Genomic DNA, 26,915 nt, shown 5'->3' with positions numbered 1-26,915 from the left:
TCAAGCAAAAACAAAAATTGATCTAATTAAAAGAGATAAGGAAGGGCATTATATCCTGCTAAAGGGCAGCATCAATAATGAAACAGTATCAATATTAAACGTATATGCACCAAGTGGTGCAGCATTTAAATTCTTAAAAGAGAAATTAATAGAGCTGCAAGAGGAAATAGATAGCAAAACTATAATAGTGGGAGATCTCAACTTTGCACTCTCAGAATTAGATAAATCAAACCACAAAATAAATAAGAAATAAGTCAAAGAGGTAAATAGAATACTAGAAAAGTTTGATATGATAGATCTTTGGCGAAAGCTAAATGGAGACAGAAAGGAATATGCTTTCTTCTCAGCAGTTCATGGAACCTATACAAAAATTGATCATATACTAGGGCATAAAAACCTCAAAAATCAAATGCAGTAAGGCAGAAATAGTAAATGCATCCTTTTCAGACCATAATGCAATCAAAATAACATTTAATAAAAAGCCAGGGGAAAATAGACCAAAAAATAATTGGAAACTAAATAATCTTATACTAAAGAATGATTGGGTAAAACAGCAAATCATAGACATAATTAATAACTTCACCCAAGAAAATGACAATAATGAGACATCATACCAAAATGTGTGGGATACAGCCAAAGCAGTAATAAGGGGAAGTTTTATATCTCTACAGGCCTACTTGCATAAAATAGAGAAAGAGAGGGCCAATGAATTTGGCTTACAACTAAAATTGCTAGAAAAGGATCAAATTAAAAACCCCCAGACAAACACAAAACTTGAAATTCAAAAAATAAAAGGTGAGATTAATAAAATTGAAAGTAAAAAAAGCTATTGAATTAATTAATAAAACTAAGAGTTGGTTCTATGAAAAAACCAACAAAATAGACAAACCCTTAGTAAACCTGATTAAAAAAAGGAAAGAGAAAAAGCAAATTGTTAGTCTTGAAAATGAAAAGGGTGAACTCACCACTAATGAAGAGGAAATTAGAACAATAGTTAGGAGCTACTTTGCTCAACTTTATGCCGATAAATTCGATAACTTAAATGAAATGGAAGAATATCTTCAAAAATATAGCTTGCCCAGATTAACAGAGGAAGAAGTAAGTAGTCTAAATAGTCCCATCTCAGAAATAGAAATAGACCAAGCTATTAACCAACTTCCTAAGAAAAAGTCCCCAAGACCAGATGGATTTACATGTGAATTCTACCAAACATTTAAAGAACAACTAACTCCAGTGCTATGTAAACTATTTGAAAAAATAGGGATTGAAGGAGTCCTACCAAATTCCTTTTATGACATAGACGTGTTACTGATACCTAAACCAGGTAGATCGAAAATTGAGAAAGAAAACTATAGACCAATTTCCTTAATGAATATTGATGCTAAAATCTTAAATCAGATATTAGCAAATAGACTTCAGAAAATCATCCCCAGGATAATACACTACGACCAAGTGGGATTTATACCAGGAATACAGGGCTAGTTTAATATTAGGAAAACTATTAGTATAATTGACCATATTAATAATCAAATTAATAAAAACCATATTATCATCTCAATAGATGCAGAAAAAGCATTTGATAAAATCCAATATCCATTCGTACTAAAAACGCTTGAGAGTATAGGAATAAATGGACTATTCCTTAAAAAAATAAGGAGCATATATTTAAAACCTTCAGTAAACATCATATATAATGGCTATAAAATAGACCCTTTCCCTGCAAGATCAGGAGTGAAACAAGGTTGCCCACTACCCCATTACTTTTCAATATAGTACTAGAAACTCTAGCCTCGGCAATAAGAGCCGAGAAAGAGATTCAAGGAATTAGAGTAGGAAATGAGGAAATCAAATTATCCCTTTTCACAGATGACATGATGGTATACTTAGAGAACCCTAAAGACTGCTAAAAAGCTAATAGAAATAATTCAGAATTTTAGCAAAGTTGCAGGATACAAAATAAATCCACAAAAATCCTCAGCATTTTTATATATTACCAACACAATCCAACATCAAGAGATACAAAGAGAAATTCCATTCAAAATAACGTTCGATAGTATAAAATATTTGGGAATATATCTACCAAACAATAGTCAGGAATTATATGAGCAAAATTACAAAACACTTGCCACAAAAATAAAGTCAGATTTAAATAATTGAAGAGACATTCAGTGTTCTTGGATAGGCCGAGCGAATACAATTAAGATGACAATACTCCCTAAACTAATCTATTTCTTTAGTGCTATACCAATCAGACTTCCAAGAAACTATTTAAATAACCTAGAAAAAAATAACAACAGAATTCATATGGAACAACAAAAGTTCGAGAATCTCAAGGGAAGTAATGAAAAAAAAAAATTAAGTGAAGGTGGTCTAGCTGTACCTGATCTAGAACTATATTATAAAGCAACAGTCACCACAACCATTTGGTTTTGGCTAAGAAATAGACTAGTTTATCAGTGGCATAGGTTAGGTTCACAGGGCATCTAGTGTTTGACAAACCCTAAGATCCCAAATTTTGGGATAAGAATTCATTATTTGACAAAAACTGCTGGGAAAACTGGAAATTAGTATGGCAGAAACTAGGTATGGACCCACATTTAACACCACATACTAAGATTAGATCAAAATGGGTCCAAGATTTAGGCATAATGAATGAGATAATAAATAAATTAGAGGAACATGGGATGGTTTACCTCTCAGACTTGTGGAGGAGGAAGGAGTTTGTGTCCAAGGGAGAACTAGAGACCATTATTGATCACAAAATAGAAAATTTTGATTAAACCAAATTAAAAAGTTTCTGCACAAACAAAACTAACGCAAACAAGATGAGAGGGGAAGTAACAAATTGGGAAAACATTTTTACAGTTAAAGCTTCTGATAAAGGCCTCATCTCCAAAATATACAGAGAATTGACTTTAATTTTTAAGAAATCAAGCCATTCTCCAATTGATAAATGGTCAAAGGATATGAACAGACAATTTTCAGATGATGAAATTGAAACTATTCCCACTCATATGAAAGAGTGTTCCAAATCACTATTGATCAGAGAAATGCAAATTAAGACAACTCTGAGATATCATTACACACCTGTCAGATTGGCTAAGATGACAGGAACAAATAACGATGAATGTTGGAGGGGCTGTGGGAAAACTGGGACACTGATGCATTGTTGGTGGAGTTGTGAAAGAATCCAACCATTCTGGAGAGCAATCTGGAATTATGCCCAAAAAGTTATCAAAATGTGCATACCCTTTGACCCAGCCATACTACTACTGGGCTTATATCCCAAGGAACTACTAAAGAAGGGAAAGGGACCTGTATGTGCCAAAATGTTTGTGCCAGCCCTTTTCATAGTGTCTAGAAGCTGGAAGATGAATGGATGTCCATCAATTGGAGATTGGTTGGGTAAATTATGGTATATGAATGTTATGGAATATTATTGTTTTGTAAGAAATGACCAACAGAAGAAATACAGAGAGGCTTGGAGAGACTTACATCAACTGATGCTAAGTGAAACAAGCAGAACCAGAAGATCATTATACACTTCAACAATGATACTGTATGAGTATGTATGCTGATGGAAGTGGATATCTTCAACATAGAGAAGATCTAATCCAATTCCAATTGTTTAATGATGGACACAATCAGCTACATCCAGAAAAGGAACACTGGTAAATAAGTGTAAACTGTTATTTTTACCTTCTGAATCCAATTATTTCGGTTCTACACACATATATTGTATCTAGAATATACTGTAATATATTTAACATGTATAAGACTGCCTGCCATCTGGGGGAGGGGGTTGGGGGAGGAAGGGAAAAAATCTGAATAGAAGTAAGTGCAAGGGATAATGTTGTAAAAAATTACCCATGCATATGTACTGTCAAAAAAAAGTTATAATTATAAAATAAAATTAAAATTAAAAAAAATTAAAAAAATAAAAAGGAAGGGGAGGTGAAGTTTATGTCAACTTGAGCAGTGATGTCAAAGATGACCACAAGTAGCCCACAACATTTCAGAGTACCTTCTAATTAGATTAAAATATATTTGGGGAATATTTATCAAAATAAAAAATGCAATAAAGCACAGACAATATTACATTTTAAAACTAAGTCAATAAGAGCCTACAGGGATACTTATATAGAAATTAGTGGCTCCTATTTCTATTTGAACTTAACACCAAGGCTCTAGAAGCAACTTTCTAAGTAATTTTGTGATCAAATTCTCTCTAACAATGGTGTACATTCAACATACACTTAAATCTTGAACAATCTCATATGTTTATGATACCTTATGATGCCAATGGATTGCCTCTTTTTCACTAATTGTTCCCAAATCACTTCACATTTAATATTAATCCTGGAGCCAGTGAAAATAGTTCTTGCTTCTGGGCTCAAGAAGTTTATTGGTAATACTTTCCATTCAAGTCTAAGTAAGATGACTAATAGATTTACTGAAAGTGACATATTGGGATTACAGCAAGAACTGTTAACAATTAACTGAAAGTTAGAATTTTAGAGTCATATTTGTGTTGCATGTTATATCAGTTGCTTAATTGGGTAATTCAATTAATTAATCCTTTATTAAATATCTATTATATGTAAGAGCAGCATGTATAAAAAGTCAAAGAGAAAAGTTATTACTCTCAAAAATGTTATTTTGGGAAAAGGAAGCAGACATGATACAAAAACAGCCAGGTTTTATGTCTTTTGAGTCGTTACTTCTATGTCTCATTTCTGGACATAGTTTTTTTTTTTTCATTTTTAAATGTCTGCAAAGTTGTTTTCTAAATGGAACTTTCAATGCTATGTCACAGGAACTATTAAATTCCTTCATTACTTTTCAAAAATCCTCTATAAATGCTACATTTACTTTATTGCATGTTTCTATTACTTAAGCTGTAGGGAAATAATTATTTTTAGTCAGTAATCATGAATGTTGACAGTGCAACTCATGCAGTATTTTAAAATTTGTTTTCTTTTGCTTTTCTATTTTCCTGAAGTGGCTAATTACCTCTTAGGTGCTTAATAAAGATTTAATTTTAATCAAAATCCTTTTAAAATCAATTTAATTTAATTCAACAAACATTTATCAATTGCCTTAACCAGACAGATTTGGACTTTATAGATATAAAATCAAAAAAGAAAAAATCACTGTCCTGGAGGTTTTATAATTCTGCAATATTTAAAGGGCATAATTAGCACACACTTAAAAATTTATTGAGTGATAATTATGTGCCAGGGACTGTATTAAGAACTGGTGATAGAAAAAAGACAAAAATACAGTCCCTGGCTTTACAGAGCTTACAATCTAAACGGGAAATAGAACAACTTAATGTGATGCTGGCAAATGAGAGGTACAAAATATTTAAAATCTGAGGACAGAGAAAACACTATTAGCTATGTGGAAAATTGAAAGCTTTCAGGAGAAGAGAACAACTTCAGTCACAACATATAAGGAAACTTATATTGTTATAACTTCATCTTTATATGTTCCAGTATTTTTCTATGGTTCCCAAAATATTCATATGCCGCAAATACAAAATATGATGAATAAACTTTTACATCTTTCCCTCCATATAAAAGGATCTTTTCACTTTATATATAATGCTTTTGTTTCTTTCATATATAATATATGTTATCTCAAAGAAATGCTGTTTTCCTTTTCCCTTTTTCTCTCTCTCAAAAAGTTATAATTATCTGTATATCTAGCACAAGAATGCAAAGTTCTTGAGAGTTTTGACAGCATTTCCTAGTACCTAGCCCTACATCATGGATATAGTAGACATTTAATGCATTTTTCTTGAATTGAATTAAATTTGATGCCTCTTCTACTTTCTTCCTCTTTTCAATTTTATTTGAAATGAATACACACAGACACACACACAAACACACACACACACACACATAGTTTTAGGGAATTTGTTTTGTTTTATATTTTCCAAATGAATCAAGGTAAATCTCTCAACTTTCTTATTTCATAATTTTATTTGTCTTATTGTTCCATGATAATTTAAAAGAATTTGACTAATTTCTAATCAAATTCAGTCTTTTTAAGAATTATTATTTTGTGACCAACTCTATCATTTTTATGCAATTACTTTTATATAAATTCTCTTTATATCTCAATTATTAATTTCTCAATACTAATATATAATTTTGAGTCAAAATATAACTTTGATTTATATTTTTTTCGAAATGAACATCTGATTATTTTTCCCCTTTGCAACTGGTTAATTTGTTGTCAATGTTTTATGTTTTGTTTTTAACTATGAGACTGTCTTTTTTACCTTCCAAAACTAGATGATATTACACATTACTTAATTTTAGGGCCATTTGTAGATTTCAATTCAAGATTTTAGAGTAGATAAATAAAGCTTTGTGACTAAATGTATCTCAACTTCTAAGACATAGTAATGGAACAAATCAATAGTTACAGTCTCACAGCTGACAATTTCAAGGTTTCTATTCTTAGTTATCCTTTGTGGAGGGATGTCAATGAAAAACTGCAGTTGTTGACCATGTGGTAATGAAGAAAGTCATTTAAATCTAGACAATTGTGAAATAATAAGTTAACCTCTGATTTAATAAAATATTTCTCAAATAGTATTTAAAACACAACTTTAAATATATTAGCTTTAAAACATTTTAAGCCATGAGAGTATAGGAATAAATGGACTATTCCTTAGAATAATCAGGAGCATATATTTAAGACCGTCAGTAAACATAATATGCAATAGAAATAAACTGCAACGTTTCCCAGTAAGATGAGGAGTGAAACAAGGTTGCCCACTATCACCATTACTATTCAATATAGTACTAGAAACGCTAGCCTTGGCAATAAGAGCCGAGAAAGAGATTCAAGGAATTAGAGTAGGAAATGAGGAAATCAAATTATCACTCTTTGCAGATGACATGATGGTATACTTAGAGAACCCTAAAGACTCTGCTAAAAAGCTATTAGAAATAATTCAGAATTTTAGCAAAGTGGCAGGATACAAAATAAATCCACATAAATCCTCAGCATTTTTATATATCACCAACAAAATGCAACAGCAAGAGATACAAAGAGAAATTCCATTCCAAACAAATGTTGAGAGTATAAAGTATTTGGGAATCCATCTAGCAAAGAATAGTCAGGAATTATATGAGAAAAAATACAAAACACTTGCCACAAACATAAAGTCAGATTTACATAATTGGAAAGACATTCAGTGCTCTTGGATAGGCCGAGCAAATATAATAAAGATGACAATACTCCCCAAACTAATCTATTTATTTAATGCTATTCCAATCAGACTCCCAAGAAACTATTTTAATGACCTAGAAAAAAATAACAACAAAATTTATATGGAAGAATAAAAGGTCGAGAATTGCAAGGGAACTAATGAAAAAAAAAGTCAGAGAAAGGTGGTCTAAGTGTACCTAATCTAAAGCTATATTACATAGCAGCAGTCACCAAAACCATTTGGTATTGGCTAATAAATAGACCAGTTGATCAGTGGAACAGATTAGATACAAAAGACAAAAAAGGGTACATCTATAGCAATCTAATCTTTGACAAACCCAAAGATACTAACATTAGGGATACAAATTCATTATTTGGAAAAAACTGTTGGGAAACCTGGAAATTAGTATGGCAGAAATTAGATATGGATACACACTTAACATCATATAGCAAGATAAGATCAAAATGGGTCCATGATTTAGGCATAAAGAATGAGATAATAAATAGATTAGAGAAAAAGAAAATAGTCTACCTCTCAGTCCTGTGGAGGAGGAAGGAATTTATGACCAGAGGAGAACTAGAGATCATTATAGATCACAAAATAGAAGATTTTGATTACATCAAACTAAAAAGTTTCTGTACAAACAATACTAATGCAAACAAGATTAGAAGGGAAGTAACAAATTGGGAAATAGTTTTAAAAGTGAAGGTTCTGACAAAGGTCACATTTCCAAAATATATAGAGAACTGACCCTAATTTATAAGAAATCAAGCCATTCTCCAATTGATAAATGGTCAAAGGATATGAACAGATAATTCTCAGATGATGAAATTGAAACTATTTCCACTCATATGAAAGAGTGTTCCAAATCACTACTGATCAGAGAAATGCAAATTAAGACAACTCTGAGATATCACTACACACCTGTCATATTGGCTAAGATGACAGGAACAAATGATGATGAATGTTGGAGGGGATGTGGGAAAACTGGGACACTGATACATTGCTGGTGGAGTTGTGAAAGAATCCAACCATTCTGGAGAGCAATTTGGAACTATGCCCAAAAAGTTATCAAACTGTGCATACCCTTTGACCCAGCATTGCTGCTATTGGGATTATATCCCAAAGAAATACTAAAAAGCGGAAAGGGACTTGTATGTGCCAAAATGTTTGTGGCAGCCCTTTTCGTAGTGGCTAGAAACTGGAAGATGAATGGATGTCCATCAATTGGAGAATGGTTGGGTAAATTATGGTATATGAATGTTATGGAACATTATTGCTCTGTAAGAAATGACCAGCAGGAGGAATACAGAGAGGCTTGGAGAGACTTACAAGAACTGATGCTGATTTATGTACTGAAATGGAAGTGGATATCTTCAACATAAAGAAGATCCAACTCATTTCCAGTTGATCAATGATGGACAAAAACAACTACACCCAGAGAAGGAACACTGGGAAGTGAATGTAAATTGTTATCACTACTGTCCATCTACCCGGATTACTTATACCTTCGGAATCTAAAACTTAATGTGCAACAAGAAAATGGTATTTACACACATATATTGTATCTCGGTTATATTGTATCATATGTAAAATATATGGGATTGCCTGTCATCAAGGGGAGGGAGTAGAGGGAGGGAGGGGTAATTTGGAAAAATGAATCCAAGGGATAATATTATAAAAAAATTACTCATGCATATATACTGTCAAAAATTATAAATAAAAAAATAAAAATGAAAAAAAAATTAGCTATATTTGCTGTGAATTAGAAAGAACTTGATAGACCATAAATCCAATTTGAAACACAAATCTTCATCAGCCAGTATTTATTAGGGAAACAATAACTGAAAGTTATTGTCACACTGGATCAGACATTTTTTGCTGGGTTCACAATATTCAGTAGCAATTTATTCAAACCACTTTATACTCTATCCCTAACTACAGTATTAAAGGGAAACAATTGATTTTTACAACCTGACATGCTATATACACTAACCAGTATCCATAATCCACATCATTTTCTGCACTTGTTTGTGTAATGAGGGTCATTGATTTTAGTCTTGTTAGATAAATTTGAGAAAAATTACTTTTCACCAAAGCTTTTTAAAAATCACATAATAAAAAAAAATGTGAATAAGTAGAGCATTGTTAGCAGGAAAAATTAAGGATCATAGCAAGGCTTTGGGGCATAAACTGGATCAGTTAACCTTTCTGTGGTTTGTAGGTTGTAAAATGCATTACTTTTAAAACTTTGTCAGCATGCACTGATCATGAAAAAAGATTTCACAGGGGATCTGGGAAACATTTGAAAGTGTATTATAAACAAGTTTCCCTTATTTTTACAAATCAAATCTCTTAGTTAGCCTTTTATATTTGAAATAAATTCAGCAGTATGAAAGAATTTCAAAAACCTAAAAGCTAATGATTTTCTCTTCAGCATGAGAAGGAAATGGGAAAAAAACCTTTTGGTGATCTCTTCTTTTTATAAATTCATAAATTTTGATAAAATGGTCTGCATTTATGCTGACAGAATGAAAGAAATAAAGCTCTTTCCCATGAGGGAAATTGTTAGATTACAAGGTGATAACTCGGGTTGTCTAAATAATTCTCTAGCTCAGAATTCACACCTTTGCTTCAAGCCTTTGAAAGGAATTTGCACCTTTGGACTTCTGGGGGAGGAGTTTACATGTTTAAAGGAGTTTGCACCTTTAAGAGGAGAAAGTTCATTGTCTGAAGTATTTCCCACAGGCCCCTGAGTTCTCACGGGCCCATTCTCTGGGAGGATAAAAGAAGACAACATGGGGCCTAGACAAGCAGTCTGAATTGGGGTAGGACAAGCGTTGGAGGAAATTGAGAGCCAGGATTCAGGAAGAAGAGGATTTGAGATTCTACCTGTGCTCTGGCTGGAGGCTCCAGAAGCTTCCCAAGAAAAGTTATAGAGGAAAAGACCATACAGAAAAGAAACCTCCTCCCAGAGAAGGATTATAATTGAAGAGAAAACAGGACCTTTACAAGAAATGATGCTGTTTTCAAGCTCCAAAGTTAAATTGAAAACTTGGGAACTGGAACACATGCAGTATTCCATTCTAAGTGAAATCCGTGAAATAGTAAAGGAAAATTGCATTTCTTAGAACCACAGAAAACTGATATTCAATCTGCAATGCATTATTCAATGAAAGGCCCGATGATTGTTTGCATTAGTAATTAAATGAGATGGTCATTCAATATTTATTTTTTAAAAGAGGAACAATTTGTGTTTTTAATAAGTATTTTTATTTTTATTTTTTTTTTCTTCCTGTGGCAAAATGGTAATTTTATTTTACACTAAGAGGGTTTCCCCTTAGCGGGGCTATTTTATTTTTTTTAGAATTTTTTTTTTACACAGTACATATGCATGAGCAATTTTTTTTAATATAAAATATAAAAATAGTGCTAATAATTTACATTCACTTCCCAGTGTTTCTTCTCTAGGGGTAGTAGTTTCTGTCCATCATTAATCACCTGGAAGTGAGTTGGATCTTCTTTATATTGAAGATATCCACTTCCATCAGAATACCTCTTCATACAGCATTGAAGTGTACAGCGATCTTCTGGTTCCGCTCATTTCACTCAGCATCAGTTGATGTATGTCTCTCCAAGCCTCTCTGTATTCCTCCTGCTGGTCATTTCTTACAGAGCAATAATATTCCATAACCTTCATATACCATAATTTACCCAACCATTCTCCAACTGTTGGGCATCCATTCAACTTCCAGTTTCTAGCTACAACAAAAAGAGCTGCCACAAACATTTTGGCACATACAAGTCCCTTTCCGCTCTTTAGTATTTCTTTGGGATATAATCCCAATAGCAGCAATGCTGGGTCAAAGGGTATGCACAGTTTGATAACTTTTTGGGCATAGTTCCAAATTGCTCTCCAGAATGGTTGGATTCTTTCACAACTCCACCAGCAATGTATCAGTGTCCCAGTTTTCCCACATCCCCTCCAACATTCATCATCATTTGTTCCTGTCATCTTAGCCAATATGACAGGTGTGTAGTGGTATCTCAGAGTTGTCTTAATTTGCATTTCTGTGATCAGTAGTGATTTGGAACACTCTTTCATATGAGTGGAAATAGTTTCAATTTCATCATCTGAGAATTATCTGTTCATATCCTTTGACCATTTATCAATTGGAGAATGGCTTGATTTCTTATAAATTAGGGTCAGTTCTCTATATATTTTGGAAATGTGACCTTTGTCAGAACCTTCACTTTTAAAACTATTTCCCAATTTGTTACTTCCCTTCTAATCTTGTTTGCATTAGTATTGTTTGTACAGAAACTTTTTAGTTTGATGTAATCAAAATCTTCTATTTTGTGATCTATAATGATCTCTAGTTCTCCTCTGGTCATAAATTCCTTCCTCCTCCACAGGACTGAGAGGTAGACTATCCTATGTTCCTTTAATCTATTTATTATCTCATTCTTTATGCCTAAGTCATGGAACCATTTTGATCTTATCTTGGTATATGGTGTTAAGTATGGATCCATATCTAATTACTGCCATACTAATTTCCAGTTTTCCCAACAGTTTTTTCCAAATAATGAATTTTTATCCCTAATGTTGGTATCTTTGGGTTTGTCAAAGATTAGATTGCTCTAGATGTACCCTTTTTTGTCCTTTGTATCTAATCTGTATCACTGATCTACCGGTCTATTTCTTAGCCAATATCAAATGGTTTTGGTGACTGCTGCTATATGATATAGCTTTAGATCAGGTACACTTAGACCACCTTCCTCTGAGTTTTTCTTTCATTAGTTCCCTTGCAATTCTCGACCTTTTATTCTTCCATATAAATTTTGTTGTTATTTTTTCTAGGTCATTAAAATAGTTTCTTGGCAATCTGATTGGTATAGCACTAAATAAATAGATTTGTTTGGGGAGTATTGTCATCTTGATTATATTCGCTCAGCCTATCCAAGAGCACTGAATGTCTTTCCAATTATGTAAATCTGACATTATGTTTGTGGCAAGTGTTTTGTATTTTTTCTCATATAATTCCTGACTATTCTTTGCTAGATGAATTCCCAAATACTTTATACTCTCAACATTTGTTTGGAATGGAATTTCTCTTTGTATCTCTTGCTGTTTCATTTTGTTGGTGATATATAAAAATGCTGAGGATTTATATGGATTTATTTTGTATCCAGCCACTTTGCTAAAATTCTGAATTATTTCTAATAGCTTTTTATCAGAGTCTTTGGAGTTCTCTAAGTATACCATCATGTTACCTGCAAAGAGTGATAGTTTGATTTCCTCATTTCCTACTCTAATTCCTTGAATCTCTTTCTCGGCTCTTATTGCCGAGGCTAGCGTTTCTAGTACTATATTGAATAGTAATTGAATAGTGATAGTGGGCAAACTTGTTTCACTCCTGATCTTACTGGGAAATGTTGCAGTATATTTCTATTGCATATTATGCTTACTGATGGTCTTAAATATATGCTCCTGATTATTCTAAGGAATAGTCCATTTATTGCTATACTCTCAAGAGTTTTTAGTAGGAATGGATGTTAGATTTTGTCAAATGCTTTTTCTACATCTATTGAGATGAACATATGGTTTTTATTAATTTGATTATTAATATGGTCAATAATACTAATAGTTTTCCTAATATTAAACCAGCCCTGCATTCCTGGTATAAATTCCACTTGGTCATAGTGTATTATCCTGGGGATGATTCAATGAAGTCTTTTTGCTAATATCTTATTTAAGATTTTAGCATCAATATTAATTAATGAGATTGGTCTATAGTTTTCTTTATCAGTTTTCAATCTACCTGGTTGAGGTATCAGTACAATGTCTGTGTCATAAAAGGAATTTGGTAGGACTCTTTCAATCCGTATTTTTTCAAATATTTTATATAGCATTGGAATTAGTTGTTCTTTAAATGTTTGGTAGAATTCACATGTAAATCCATCTGGTCCTGGGGACTTTTTCTTTCTTTTTTTATAATTTTATTATATATTTTTAATAATATTATCCCTTGTATTCATTTTTTCCAAATTACCCCCCTTCCTCTACTCCCTCTCCCCGATGACAGGCTATCCCATACATTTTACATGTGTTACAATATGACCTAGATACAATACATGTGTGTAAATACCATTTTCTTATTGCACAATAAGCATTAGATTCCGAAGGTACATGTAACCTGGGCAGACAGATATTAGTGCTAACAATTTATATTCACTTCCCAGTGTTTCTTCTCTGGGTGTAGCTACCTCTGTCCATCATTGATCAACTGGAAGTAACTTGGCTCTTCTTTATGTTGAAGATTTCCACTTCCATCAGAATACATCCTCATACAGTATTGTTGTTGAAGTGTATAGTGATCGTCTGGTTCTGCTCGTTTCAGTCAGCATCAGTTGATGTAAGTCTCTCCAGGCCTCTCTGTATTCCTCCTGCTGGTCATTTCTTACAGAGCAATAATATTCCATAACCTTCATATACCATAATTTACCCAACCATTCTCCAACTGATGGACATCCATTCATCTTCCACTTTCTAGCTACTACAAAAAGAGCTGCCACAAACATTTTGGCACATATAGGTCTCTTTCCACTCTTTAGTATTTCTTTGGGATATAAGCCCGGTAGTAGCACTGCTGGGTCAAAGGGTATGCACAGTTTGATAACTTTTTGGGCATAGTTCCAAATTGTTCTCCAGAATGGTTGGATTCTTTCACAACTCCACCAGCAATATGTTAGTGTCCCAGTTTTCCCACATCCCCTCCAACATTCATCATTATTTGTTCCTGTCATCTTAGCCAATCTGACAGGTGTGTAGTGGTATCTCAGAGTTGTCTTAATTTGCATTTCTGTGATCAGTAGTGATTTGGAACACTCTTTCATGTGAGCGGATATGGTTTCAATTTCTTCATCTGAGAATTGTCTGTTCTTATCCTTTGACCATTTATAAATTGGAGAATCGTTTGGTTTCTTATAAATTAGGTCAGTTCTCTATATATTTTGGAAATGAGACCTTTGTCAGAACCTTTGCTTTTAAAAATATTTTCCCAATTTGTTACTTCCCTTCTTATCTTGTTTGCATTAGTATTGTTTGTACAGAAACTTTTTAGTTTGATGTAATCAAAATCTTCTATTTTGTGATCAATAATGATCTCTAGTTCTCCTCTGGTCATAAATTCCTTCCTCCTTCACAGGTCTGAGAGGTAGACTATTTTCTGTTTCTCTAATCTATTTATTATCTCACTCTTTATGCCTAAATCATGGACCCATTTTTATCTTATCTTGGTATATGGCGTTAAGTGTGGATCCATATCTAATTTCTGCCATACTAATTTTCAGTTTTCCCAACAGTTTTTTCCAAATAATGAATTTTTATCCCTAATGTTGGTATCTTTAGGTTTGTCAAAGATTAGATTGCTATAGATGTACCCTTTTTTGTCCTTTGTACCTAATCTGTTCCACTGATCTACTGGTCTATTTCTTAGCCAATACCAAATGGTTTTGGTGACTGCTGCTATATGATATAGCTTTAGATCAGGTACACTTAGACCACCTTCCTCTGAGTTTTTTTTCATTAGTTCCCTTGCAATTCTCAACCTTTTATTCTTCCATATGAATTTTGTTGTTATTTTTTCTAGGTCTTTGAAATAGTTACTTGGGAGTCTGATTGGTATAGCACTAAATAAATAGATTTGTTTGGGGAGTATTGTCATCTTTATTATATTTGCTCGGCCTATCCAAGAGCACTGAATGTCTTTCCAATTCTTTAAATCTGACTTTATTTTTGTGGCAAGTGTTTTGTAATTTTTCTCATATAATTCCTGACTTTTCTTTGGTAGATAGATTCCTGGGGTCTTTTTCTTAGGAAGTTGGTTAATAGCTTGTTCTATTTCTTTTCTGAAATGGGACTATTTAGACTACTTACTTCTTCCTCTGTTAATCTGGGCAAGCTGTATTTTTGAAGGTATTCTTCCATTTCATTTAAGTTATCGAATTGATTGGCATAAAGTTGACCAAAGTATCTCCTAACTATCGTTCTAATTTCCTCTTCATTAATGGCTAGTTCTCCCTTTTCATTTTCAAGACTAACAATTTGCTTTTTCTCTTTCCTTTTTTTATTCAGGTTTACTAAGGGTTTGTCTATTTTGTTGGTTTTTCATAGAACCAACTCTTAGTTTTATTAATTAATTCAATAGTTTTTTGTCCCACCTCTTATTTTTTGAATTTCAAGTTTTGTGTTTGTCTGGGCGTTTTTAATTTGCTCCTTTTCTAGCAATTTTAGTTGTAAGCTCAATTCGTTGGCCCTCTCTTTCTTTATTTTATGCAAGTAGGCCTGTAGAGATATAAAACTTCCCCTTATTACTGCTTTGGGTGTATCCCACACATTTTGGTATGATGTCTCATTATTGTCATTTTCTTGGGTGAAGTTATTAATTATGTCTATGATTTGCTGTTTTACTCAATCATTCTTTAGTATAAGATTAAATAGTTTCCAGTTATTTTTTGGTCTATTTTCCCCTGGCTTTTTATTAAATATAATTTTGATTGCATTGTGGTCTGAAAAGGAAATTTACTATTTCTGCCTTACTGCATTTGATTTTGAGGTTTTTATGCCCTAGTATATGATCAATTTTAGTATACGTTCCATGAACTTCTGAGAGGAAAGTATACTCCTTTCTGTCTCCATTTAGCTTTCGCCAAATATCTATCATATCATACTTTTCTAGTATTCTATTTACCTCTTTGACTTCTTTCTTATTTATTTTGTGGTTTGATTTATCTAATTCTGAGAATGCAAGGTTGAGATCTCCCACTATTATAGTTTTGCTGTCTATTTCTTCTTGCAGCTCTCTTAATTTCTCTTTTAAGAAGTTAGATGCTGCACCATTTGGTGCATATATGTTTAATATTGATACTGCTTCATTATTGATGCCATCCTTTAGAAGGATATAATCCCCTTCCTTATCTCTTTTAATTAGATCAATTTTTGTTTTTGCTTGATCTGAGATGAGGATGGCTACCTCTGCTTTTTTGGCTTTGCCTGAAGCATAGTAGATTCTGCTCCACCCTTTTACTTTTAGTTTGAATGTATCACCCTGTTTTAGGTGTGTTTCTTGACTTTTAATCCAGTATGCTAACTGCTTCTTCTTTATGAGGGAGTTTATCCCATTCACATTTATGGTTAGAATTACTAATTCTATATTGCTTGCCATCCTAGTAACCCCTACTTATGCTTTTCCCCTTTCCTTCCCTCTTACCCCCCTACTCAGTATTAAACTTGAGAACACCACTTGCTTTTCACAGCCCTCCCTTTTTAGTAACCCTCCCCCACTTTAAAGTTCCTCCCCTTATTTTACCCCCTTTCCTCACAATGTCTGTATTCCCTTCCCCTTAGCTTACTCCTTCCCTCTCACTTCTCCATCAAGTGGAAGAAGTTTCACCATAAATCGAATATGTCTATTGATACACACTATGTTCATCTCCCTCCTTTCTTTCTCTCAGATATAATAGGTAACCTCTGACTCTTCATGAGATGTAGTACCACCACTTTATGATATAATTTCCTTTCCACCTCTAGTTTCTAGGACAAATTATACATATGTTCTTTACATATTTTTATGGCAGAAGTATAGTTCTCAAGATTTCTTCCTACCTTTTTAGAAATCTCTTGAGTTCTGTATTTGAAGATCAAACATTTTATGTAGTTTTGATTTTTTCATCAAGAATAAATGGAATTCATTTATTTCATTAAATGTCCATCTTCTTCCCTAGAAAACAATGCTCATTTTTGCTGGGTAAATTATTCTTGGCTGCATATTAAGTTCCTTAGCCTTTTGGAATCATGTTACAAGCCCTTCATTCTTTTAATGTGGATGCTGCTAGATCCTAGGTTATCCTTATTTTGGATCCTCCATATCTGAATTGCTTTTTTCTAGCAGCTTCCAATATTTTTTCTTTGTCTGATGGTTCTTGAACTTGGCCACTATATTTCTTAGCGTTCTGATTTTAGGGTCCCTTTCAGTAGGTGATTGATGAATTTTTTTCAATGTCTATTTTACCCTCTGTTTCCAAAACGTCTGGGCAGTTCTCTTTGTAATTTCCTCGAAAATGGTGTCCATGCTCTTTTTTCCTCACATTTTTCAGGGAGTCCCATTATTCTCAAATTGTTTCTTCTGGATCTGTTTTCCATGTCTATTGTTTTTCTAATAAGGTACTTGACATTCTTTTCAATTGTTTCATTTCTCTGGTTTTGCTTGACTACTTTTTGGTTTCTCCTTGAGTCACTCATTTCTACTTTTTTGAGTCTAATTTTCAATGATGTATTTTCTTCACTCACTTTTTTTATATCTTTATGTAATTGTCCAATTGTGTTTTTATCTTCTATGGAATTTTTTCCCATTTTATCCATTTTATTTTTTACAGGGCTGATTTCTTTATCCAGCTCACTAATCCTGTTTTCCTTGGAGTTGTTTACCTTTCCCAGCTCACTAATCATGTTTTCCTTGGAGTTGTTTACCTTTTCCAATTCACTAATTTTGTTTCTCAATGATTTGATCTCTTTATCCACTCTGGATAACTTCTCCAGGCTGCCTTTCCAAGCTTCCCTTTCCTTTTCCCATTTCTCTTCTAGCTCTCTTGTGAGAGCCTTTTTGATTTCCTCTATGAGATTCTTTTGTATTGAGGAGCAGATCATATCCCCCTTATGGGATTCCTCTGGGGACAGTCTGTTTTAAGTCTCCTAAGTTTTTGAAGTCTGCTCACTCTCCATACAAAAGCTGTCAATGGCTAGAGCCCTTTTGAATTTTTTGTTCATTTTGTCAGGAGTGAAATGGAATTAAACGAATTGACAAGAGAAACAACTGGTCTGTTTTTGGGGGGAATGGGGCTGGATGATGTTGGTAGGCTTCCTCTACAGACTGGGGGTAGGGCAGCAGAGACCCACTAACAAGACAGCGATGGCTGTGCTGTCTGCACTCTGAGGCTCTGAGAACTAGGAGTCACTCCAGGTGGGGGTTGGGGGTTGCTGGGTTTTGAGAGATGCTAGCTTTCCAGGGGTTTAATCTTCACCTCCAGTGTTTACACCCTCTCTGCTGTTCCTGGCTTGCTGACAAGACAGAATATCCACACTGGGGTAAAAGTCTTTTTGCAGAAACGGCAAAGATCGTACCCCTCCCCCCTCAGGTCTGAGCTCTGTGAGCTGCCTTTCTTACTCTGGCTTGCCTGCCCTCAGCCTGAGCACAGTCTGTTCCACCCTCCCCCGAGCAAACACTGATCTTCTCTGGAGAATTTCAAGGATGTCTTCTGTTGGTGATTATTTGTGGGTTTCTTTTCTGGTCAAGCATTAACTCCGAGGCTTGTCATGAAGTAAGTCCTGAGAGAAAACATGGAACTCATGCAGCTGTTGCCTCCACGCCGCCATCTTGGCCGGAAGTACTAATAGTTTTCCTAATATTAAACCAGCCCTGAATTCCTGGTATAAATCCTACTTGATCATAGTGTATTATCCTGGGGATGATTTTCTGAAGTCTTTTTGCTAATATCTTATTTAAGATTTTAGCATCAATATTCATTAAAGAAATTGGTCTATAGTTTTCTTTCTCAGTTTTCAATCTACCTGGTTTAGGTATTAGCACTATGTCTGTGTTTGATAAGAGTCCTTCATCCCTATTTTTTCAAATAGTTTATATAACATTGGGGCTAATTGTTCTTTAAATGTTTGGTAGAATTCACATGTAAATGCATCTGGTCCTGGGGATTTTTTCCTGAGCAGTTGATTAATAGTTTGTTCTATTTCTTTTTTCTGAAATGGGGCTATTTAAGCAATTTGTCTCCTCCTCTGTAAATCTAGGAAGCCTATATTTTTGGAGGTATTCATCCATTTCACTTAAGTTATTAAATTTATTGGCACAAATTTGGGCAAAGTAACTCATTAGTTCTCTAATTTCCTCTTCACTGGTGGAAATATCCCCCTTTTAATTTGAAGACTAACAATTTGATTTACCTCTTTCCTTTTTCTGATCAGAATTACCAAAGGTTTATCTATTCTATTGGCTTTTTCATAAAACCAACTCTTGGTTTTATGCATTAATTGACTTTTTTTTTAAACTTTCAATATTATTGGTTTCTCCTTTTAATTTTAGTATTTCAAGTTTAGTTTTTGTTTGGGGGTTTTTAATTTGGTCTTTTTCTAGCTTTTTAAGTTGCAAGACCAATTCATTAATCTTTTCTTTCTCCATTTTATATAAATAAGCCTCTAAAGATATAAAATTTCCCCTTATTACCACTTTAGCTGCATTCCACAAATTTTGGTATGATGTCTTATCATTGTCATTTTCTTGGGTGTAATTATTAATTGTTTCTATAATTTGCTGTTTCACCCAGTCATTCTTTAAGATGAGATTATTCAGTTTCCAATTAATTTTTGGTCTATTTACCTCTAACTTCTTATTGAATATAGTTTTTATTGCATTGTGATCTGAAAAGAAGGCATTTACTATTTCTGCATTCCTGCATTTAATTTTGAGATATTTGTGTCCTAATACATGGTCAATTTTTGTATAGGTTCCATGAACTGCTGAGAAGAAAGTATACTCCTTTCTATAGCACCATTCAGTGTTCTCCGGTGTTTACCTTTGAGAGTCTCCTATATCTCCTATATCAAATGTTTTCAGCTAAAGGAGAATGACAAACTTTTCCCTTTTCCTCTTTAATCCTATTAAAATTTAGATGCAGTTATCTCTTCTGGCCATGTCCAACCCACAAATCCATATTCTTCTGACAATCAAATCTGAAAAATGAAATGGAGACTTTAATTTTGATATAAATTCTTAAACAGAGAGGCAACATAACTCAATGGAGAATGTAATGAAGTTGAAATTGGGAAGATTTCAATTTAAATCTATTCTCTGACATTTAATGTGTGACCATAGTCAAGGCACTTAATTTTGTGAACTCCAGTAAACTATCTAATAAGTGAATAAGTTTGTATAACTTGATGATTGTGTTTAATTATATTAACAATCACTGTATTTTCTTCTATCAGTCTCCTAGTCTATATTCTTGTAAAGTTAAAATTGATTATGAGGACCCTAATTTTTAAAAATTTGTTTCCTTATACAAAACAGAGTTCTGACTTCACATATCGTATTTTACTTTCATCCTAATGATTTAAATCTTTTATACCTAAGCAGAAACTAAACATTTGGCTGCCCTGTGTACTAGACCAATAAATGAAACACATATTCTGTGATATTCTGCAGGATAAAATAGGAGACTTGGCATTTTGTCAGTATCAAGGTGTACTAGGAAGAAAAACAGATGCAGAAATGACAGATACATGAGATATTCCTTAATATAAAACATCATTTTTAGAAAAAAAAAAGAAGCTGGTACTAACATAAATACTGATATCTGTAAGATCAAATGTGCAAAAGAAAGAATGCTACTATTAAGTGGAGGACACTAGTTTATTTGGGGAAAAAAATCATAAAAGGAAAAGACACATAAAAATCTGTTCTCTCTCTTTCTCTCTCTCTCTCTTTCTCTTCCTCACTCTTTGTTTCGCCCTTCTCTATAAATATATACACACATACATATATACATTTATACATATATATATATATCCATACATTCATATCTATGTATGTGTACATGTGTATATGTATAGTTATAGTATATAGCCACATTCATATATCATAATGGAGCTCTACCTTTTCCCCAAGCTTTAATTGTAAATGAATGAAAGGAAAATTTTTTTTCAGCTTTCATTCTACAATTTACATAAACTTGTAGCTTATAAATGTATACGCTCTCACTCTTTCCCTCCTTCCCTTTCGTGGGGAAGGATACAGGAAAAAAAAGGGCACAATCAAATGTTTTACTATAAAACAACAAGAATCCTAAAAGGCCACACACTTTGTTAATTTCTCTGTTTGTTAAAGCATATTGAACTTTTTAAAGAAGCTTAAGAATTGAAGTCAGAACCCACAAGTGTACCCCCCCAAAAATAAAATGCTCTAGTTTCAACTGCTCTAGACTTGAAGGGCAGATATTATTTTTTTATACTTGTTTTTATTAATTTTATAATTATAACATTTTTGACAGTACATATGCATATATAATTTTTTTACAACATTATCCCTTGGGCTCCCTTCATTTCCGAATTTTTACCCTCCTTCCCTCCACCGCCTCTCCTAGATGGCAGGAATTCCCATACATATTAATAACTTATAGTATATGCTTGGTACAATATATATGTGCAGAACCGAATTTTGTTGTTGTTGCTGTTGCAAAGGAAGAATTGTATTTGGAAGGTAAACATAATCTGGGAAGAAAAACAAACAAAAAAAATGCTCACAGTTTGCACTCATTTCCCAGAGTTCCTTTTCTAGGTGTAGCTGATTCTGTCCATTTTTGATCAATTAGAATTGGATTAGCTCTTCACTATGTTGAAGATAAGCACTTCCATCAGAATACATCCTCATACAGTATCATTGTTTTTTTTTTTTTGTTTTTTTTTTCAGCCATATCTAACTCTTTATCGTTCCATTTTTTATATATTTTTCTTAAATTATTAAATCTTTTTATTTTTATTCATTTTTCCAAATTATCCCCTCCCTCCCTCCACTCCCTCCTCCCGATGACAGGTAATCCCATACATTTTACATGTGTTACAATATAACCTAGATACAATATATGTGTGTAAATACCATTTTCTTGTTGCACATTAATTATTAGCTTCCAAAGGTATAAGTAACCTGGGTAGATAGACAGTAGTGATAACAATTTACATTCGCTTCCCAGTGTTCTTTCTCTGGGTATAGCTATTTCTGTCCATCATTGATCAACTGGAAGTGAGTTGGATCTTCTTTATGTTGAAGATTTCCACTTCCATCAGAATACATCCTCATACAGTATTGTTGTTGAAGTCATACAGTATCATTGTTGAAGTTTATAATGCTCTCCTAGTTCTGCTCGTTTCACTCAGCATCAGTTGATGTAAGTCTCTCCAAGCCTCTCTGTATTCCTCCTGTTGGTCATTTCTTACAGAACAATATTATTCCATAACATCCATATACCATAATTTACCCAACCACTCTCCAATTGATGGATATCCATTAATTTTCCAGTTTCTAGCCACTACAAAAAGGGCTGCCACAAACATTTTGGCACATAAAGGGCCCTTTTCCTTCTTTAGTATTTCTTTGGGATATAAGCCCAGTATTAACACTGCTGGGTCAAAGGGTATGCACTTTTTGATAACTTTTTGGGCATAATTCCAGATTGCTCTCCAGAATGCTTGGATTTTTTCACAACTCCATCAACAATGCATCAGTGTCCCAGGTTTCCCACAGCCCCTCCAACATTCATCGTTATTTGTTCCTGTCATCTTAGCCAATCTTTCAGGTGTGCAGTGGTATCTCAAAGTTATCTTAATTTGCATTTCTCTGATCAATAGTGATTCGGAAAACTCTTTCCATATGAGTGGAAATAGTTTTAATTTCATCATCTGAAAATTGTTTGTTCATATCCTCTGACCATTTGTCAATTGGAGAATGGCTTGATTTCTTATAAATTAAAGTCAATTCTCTGTATATTTTGGAGATGAGACCTTTATCAAAACCTTTAACTGTAAAAATTCTTTCCCAATTTGTTACTTCCCCTCTAATCTTGTTTGCATTAGTTTGGTTTGTGCAAAACCTTTTTAGTTTGATGTAATCAAATTTTTCTATTTTGTGATCAATAATGATCTCTAGTTTTCCTTTGGTCACAAATTCCTTCCTCCTCCACAAGTCTGAGAGGTAAACTATGCTATGTTCCTCAAATTTATTTGTGATCTCATTCTTTATGCCTAAATCTTGGACCCATTTTGATCTTATCTTAGTATTTGGTGTTAAATGTGGGTCCATGCCTAGTTTCTGCCATACTAATTTCCAGTTTTCCCAGCAATTTTTGTCAAATAATGAATTCTTATCACAAAAGTTGGGAATCTTTAGTTGGTCAAACACTAGATTGCTATTTTTATTCACTATTTTGCCCTGTGAACATAACCTATTCCACTGATCAACTAGTCTATTTCTTACCAATACCAAATGGTTTTGGTGACTGTTGCTTTATAATATAGTTCTAGATCAGGTACAGCTAGACCACCTTCATTTAATTTTTTTTTTCATTACTTCCCTTGAAATTCTCGACCTTGTGTCGAGAATGAATTCTGTTGTTATTTTTTCTAGGTCATTAAAATAGTTTCTTGGATGTCTGACTGATATAGCACTAAATAAATAGATTAGTTTAGGGAGTATTGTTGCCTTAATTATATTCGCTCAGCCTATCCAACAGCACTCAATATCTTTCCAATTATTTAAATCTGACTTTATTTTTGTGGCAAGTGTTTTGTAATTTTGCTCATATAGTTCCTGACTTTCCTTTGGTAGATATATTCCCAAATATTTTATACTATCGACAGTTATTTTGAATGGAGTTTCTCTTTGTATCTCTTACTGTTGGATTGTGTTGGTAATGTATAAAAATTCTGAGGATTTACATGGATTTATTTTGTATCCTGCAACTTTGTTAAATAGCTTTTTAGCAGAGTCTTTGGAGTCCTCTTAAGTATACCATCATGTTATCTGCAAAGAGTGATAGTTTGATTTACTCATTTCCTACTCTAATTGCTTGAATCTCTTTCTCGGCTCTTATTGCTGAGGCTAGCGTTACTACTACTATATTGAATAGTAATGGTGATAGTGGGCAACCTTTTTCACTCCTGATCTTACAGGGAAAGGTTCCAGTTTATTGCCATTACATTTGATGTTTACTGACGGTTTTAAATATATGCTCCTTATTATTTTAAGGAATAGTCAATTTATTCCTACACTCTCAAGCACTTTTAGTAGGAATGGATGTTGGATTTTATCAAATTCTTTTTCTGCATCTATTGAGATGATCATATGGTTTTTATTAATTTGATTATTAATATAGTCAATTATACTAATAATTTTCCTAATATTAAACCAGCCTTGCATTCCTGGCATAAACCCTACTTGATCATAATGTATTATCCTGGGGATAATTTTCTGAAGTCTTTTTGCTAATATCTTATTTAAGATCTTAGCATCAATATTCATTAAGGAGATTGGTCTATAGTTTTCTTTCTCAATTTTCAATCTACTTGGTTTAGGTATCAGTACCATGTCTGTTTCATAAAAGGAATTTGGTAGGACTCCTTCAATCCCTACTTTTTCAAATAGTTTATATAGCATTGGAGTTAGTTGTTCTTTAAATGTTTGGTAGAATTCACATGTAAATCCATCTGGTCCTGGGGACTTTTTCTTAGGAAGTTGGTTAATTGCTTGTTCTATTTATTTTTCTGAAATGGGACTATTTAGACTACTTACTTCTTCCTCTGTTAATCTGGGCAAGCTATATTTTTGAAGGTATTCTTTCCTTTTACTTAAGTTATCGAGTTTATCGGCATAAAGTTGAGCAAAGTAGCTCCTAACTATTGTTCTAATTTCCTCTTCATTAATGGCTAGTTCTCCATTTTCATTTTCAAGATTAACAATTTGTTTTTTCTCTTTCCTTTTTTTAATCAGGTTTACTAAGGGTTTGTCTATTTTATTGTTTTTTTTTTTTTTCATAGAATCAACTCTTAGTTTTATTAATTAATTCAATAGTTTTTTACTTTCAATTTTATTAATCTCACCTTTTATTTTTTTGAATTTCAAATTTTGTGTTTGTCTGGGGGTTTTTAATTAGTTCCTTTTCTAGCAATTTTAGTTGTAAGCCAAATTCATTGGCCCCCTCTTTCTCTATTTTTATGCAAGTAGGCCTCTAGAGATATAAAACTTCCCCTTATTACTGCTTTAGCTATATCCAACACATTTTGGTATGATGTCTCATTATTGTCATTTTCTTAGGTGAAGTTATTAATTATGTCTATGATTTGCTGTTTTACCCAATCTTTAGTATAAGATTAAATAGTTTCCAGTTATTTTTGGTCTATTTTCCCCTGGCTTTTTATTGAATGTAATTTTGATTGCATTGTGGTCTGAAAAGGATGCATTTACTATTTTTGCCTTACTGCATTTGATTTTGAGGGTTTTATGCCCTAGTATATGATCAATTTTTGTATAGGGTCCATGAACTGCTGAGAAGAAAGTGTACTCCTTTCTATCTCCATTTAGCTTTCACCAAAGATATACCATATCATACTTTTCTAGTATTCTATTTACCTCTTTGACTTCTTTCTTATTTGTGTTGTCATTTGATTTATCTAATTCTGAGAATTCAAGGTTGAGATTTCCCACTATTATAGTTTTGCTGTCTTTCTTTTTGTAGTTCTCTTAATTTCTCTTTTAAGAATTTAGATGCTGCACCACTGGATGCGTATATGTTTAATATTGATACTGCTTCATTATTGATGCTACCCTTTAGAAGGATATAATGCCCTTCCTTATCTCTTTTAATGTATCACCCTTTTTCAAGTGTGATTCCTGTAAATAACATATAATAGGATTCTGACTTTTTGATAACTGCTTCCTCTTTATGAGGGAGTTTACCCTATTCACATTTATAGTTAGAATGACTAATTCTATATTGCTTGCCATCTTGTTAACCTCTGCTTATGCTTTTCTCCTTTCCTTCCCTCTTGCCCCCTTACACAGTATTAAACTTGTGAACACCACTTGCTTTTCACAGCCCTTCCTTTTTAGTTTCCCTCCCCCACCTTAAAGTTCCTCCCCCTATTTTATCCCTTTTCCTCACAATTTCTGTTTTCCCTTCCCCTTAGCTTACTACTTCCCTCTCACTTTTCAATGAAATGGAAGAAGGTTCACCATAAATCGGATGTCTATTGATACACACTATGTTCATCTCCCTCCTTTCTTTCTCTCAGATATAATAGCCTCTAATAACTGCCTCTTCATGAGATGTAGTACCACCACCTCTTTACCCTTTTTTATGATATAATTTCCTTTCCTCCTCTAATTTTTAGGACAAATTATACATGTATTCTTTATATCTTTATGGCAAAAATATAGTTCTCAAGATTTCTTTTTACCTTTTTAGAAATCTCTTTAGTTCTGTATTTGAAGATCAAACATTTTGTGTAGATCTAAAAACCATATATTATTTAAAACAAAATAATTTAGAAATATATATTTCCCCATAAGATTATAAGTCAAGATACTTTAATGGTCATTCTCAAAATAGAAGCATTTTTTCAAAATGTCATGTTATTTCTTTTTTAAAAGTTATTAGAAAATGTCTTTAGCTTAAGTACTTGGAAAAACATCATTCTACATTATTTCAAAAGTTAATATGTTAAATATAAATTTATATCAGAACTCAGAAATTTTAAATATGATAAGATTATAATGACAATGCCAAAATAATGAACTGATACAATCCGTTCAGTAAAAATTATTGTAAATTTCAAGGGTGAAAAATCACTCAAAATATCAATACAGGAGCCCCATTGCATAGAAACATAGTCTCAATGTTTTTTCATTCTTGAAATCGTGAATATTTCCATATTCAGAATTTCAATTAAAATATTGTATTACCTTGAGTTTATAGAAGTTTTCCTTTTTAGAACATACCAACTACCAGAGGAGTTTTCTGAAGAAGCAACACAAAAAGCACATTTCGTATTGAATAAATTTACTGAACT

At 33.0% G+C, this 26,915-nt stretch overlaps 1 protein-coding gene and 1 long non-coding RNA gene across 5 annotated transcripts in view; both read right to left on the bottom strand.

The window, feature by feature from the left end:
* The window catches only part of EPHA3 (EPH receptor A3), a 573,903-nt gene that overhangs the window by 498,100 nt on the left and 48,888 nt on the right, over positions 1-26,915 (bottom strand). The gene's annotated exons all lie outside the window — the stretch shown is intronic.
* Positions 4,832-26,912, bottom strand: LOC141560962 (uncharacterized). The gene is made up of 2 exons (XR_012487917.1): positions 26,304-26,912; positions 4,832-20,030 (listed from the first exon to the last, which is right to left on the bottom strand). It is a non-coding gene; the product is annotated as an uncharacterized LOC141560962 (long non-coding RNA).

Source organism: Sminthopsis crassicaudata, chromosome 3 (genome assembly GCF_048593235.1).
Source record: "Sminthopsis crassicaudata isolate SCR6 chromosome 3, ASM4859323v1, whole genome shotgun sequence".
NCBI lineage: Eukaryota > Metazoa > Chordata > Mammalia > Dasyuromorphia > Dasyuridae > Sminthopsis > Sminthopsis crassicaudata.
Note: the sequence above shows the minus strand (reverse complement) of the source record. Positions and strands in the feature narration are given on the sequence as shown.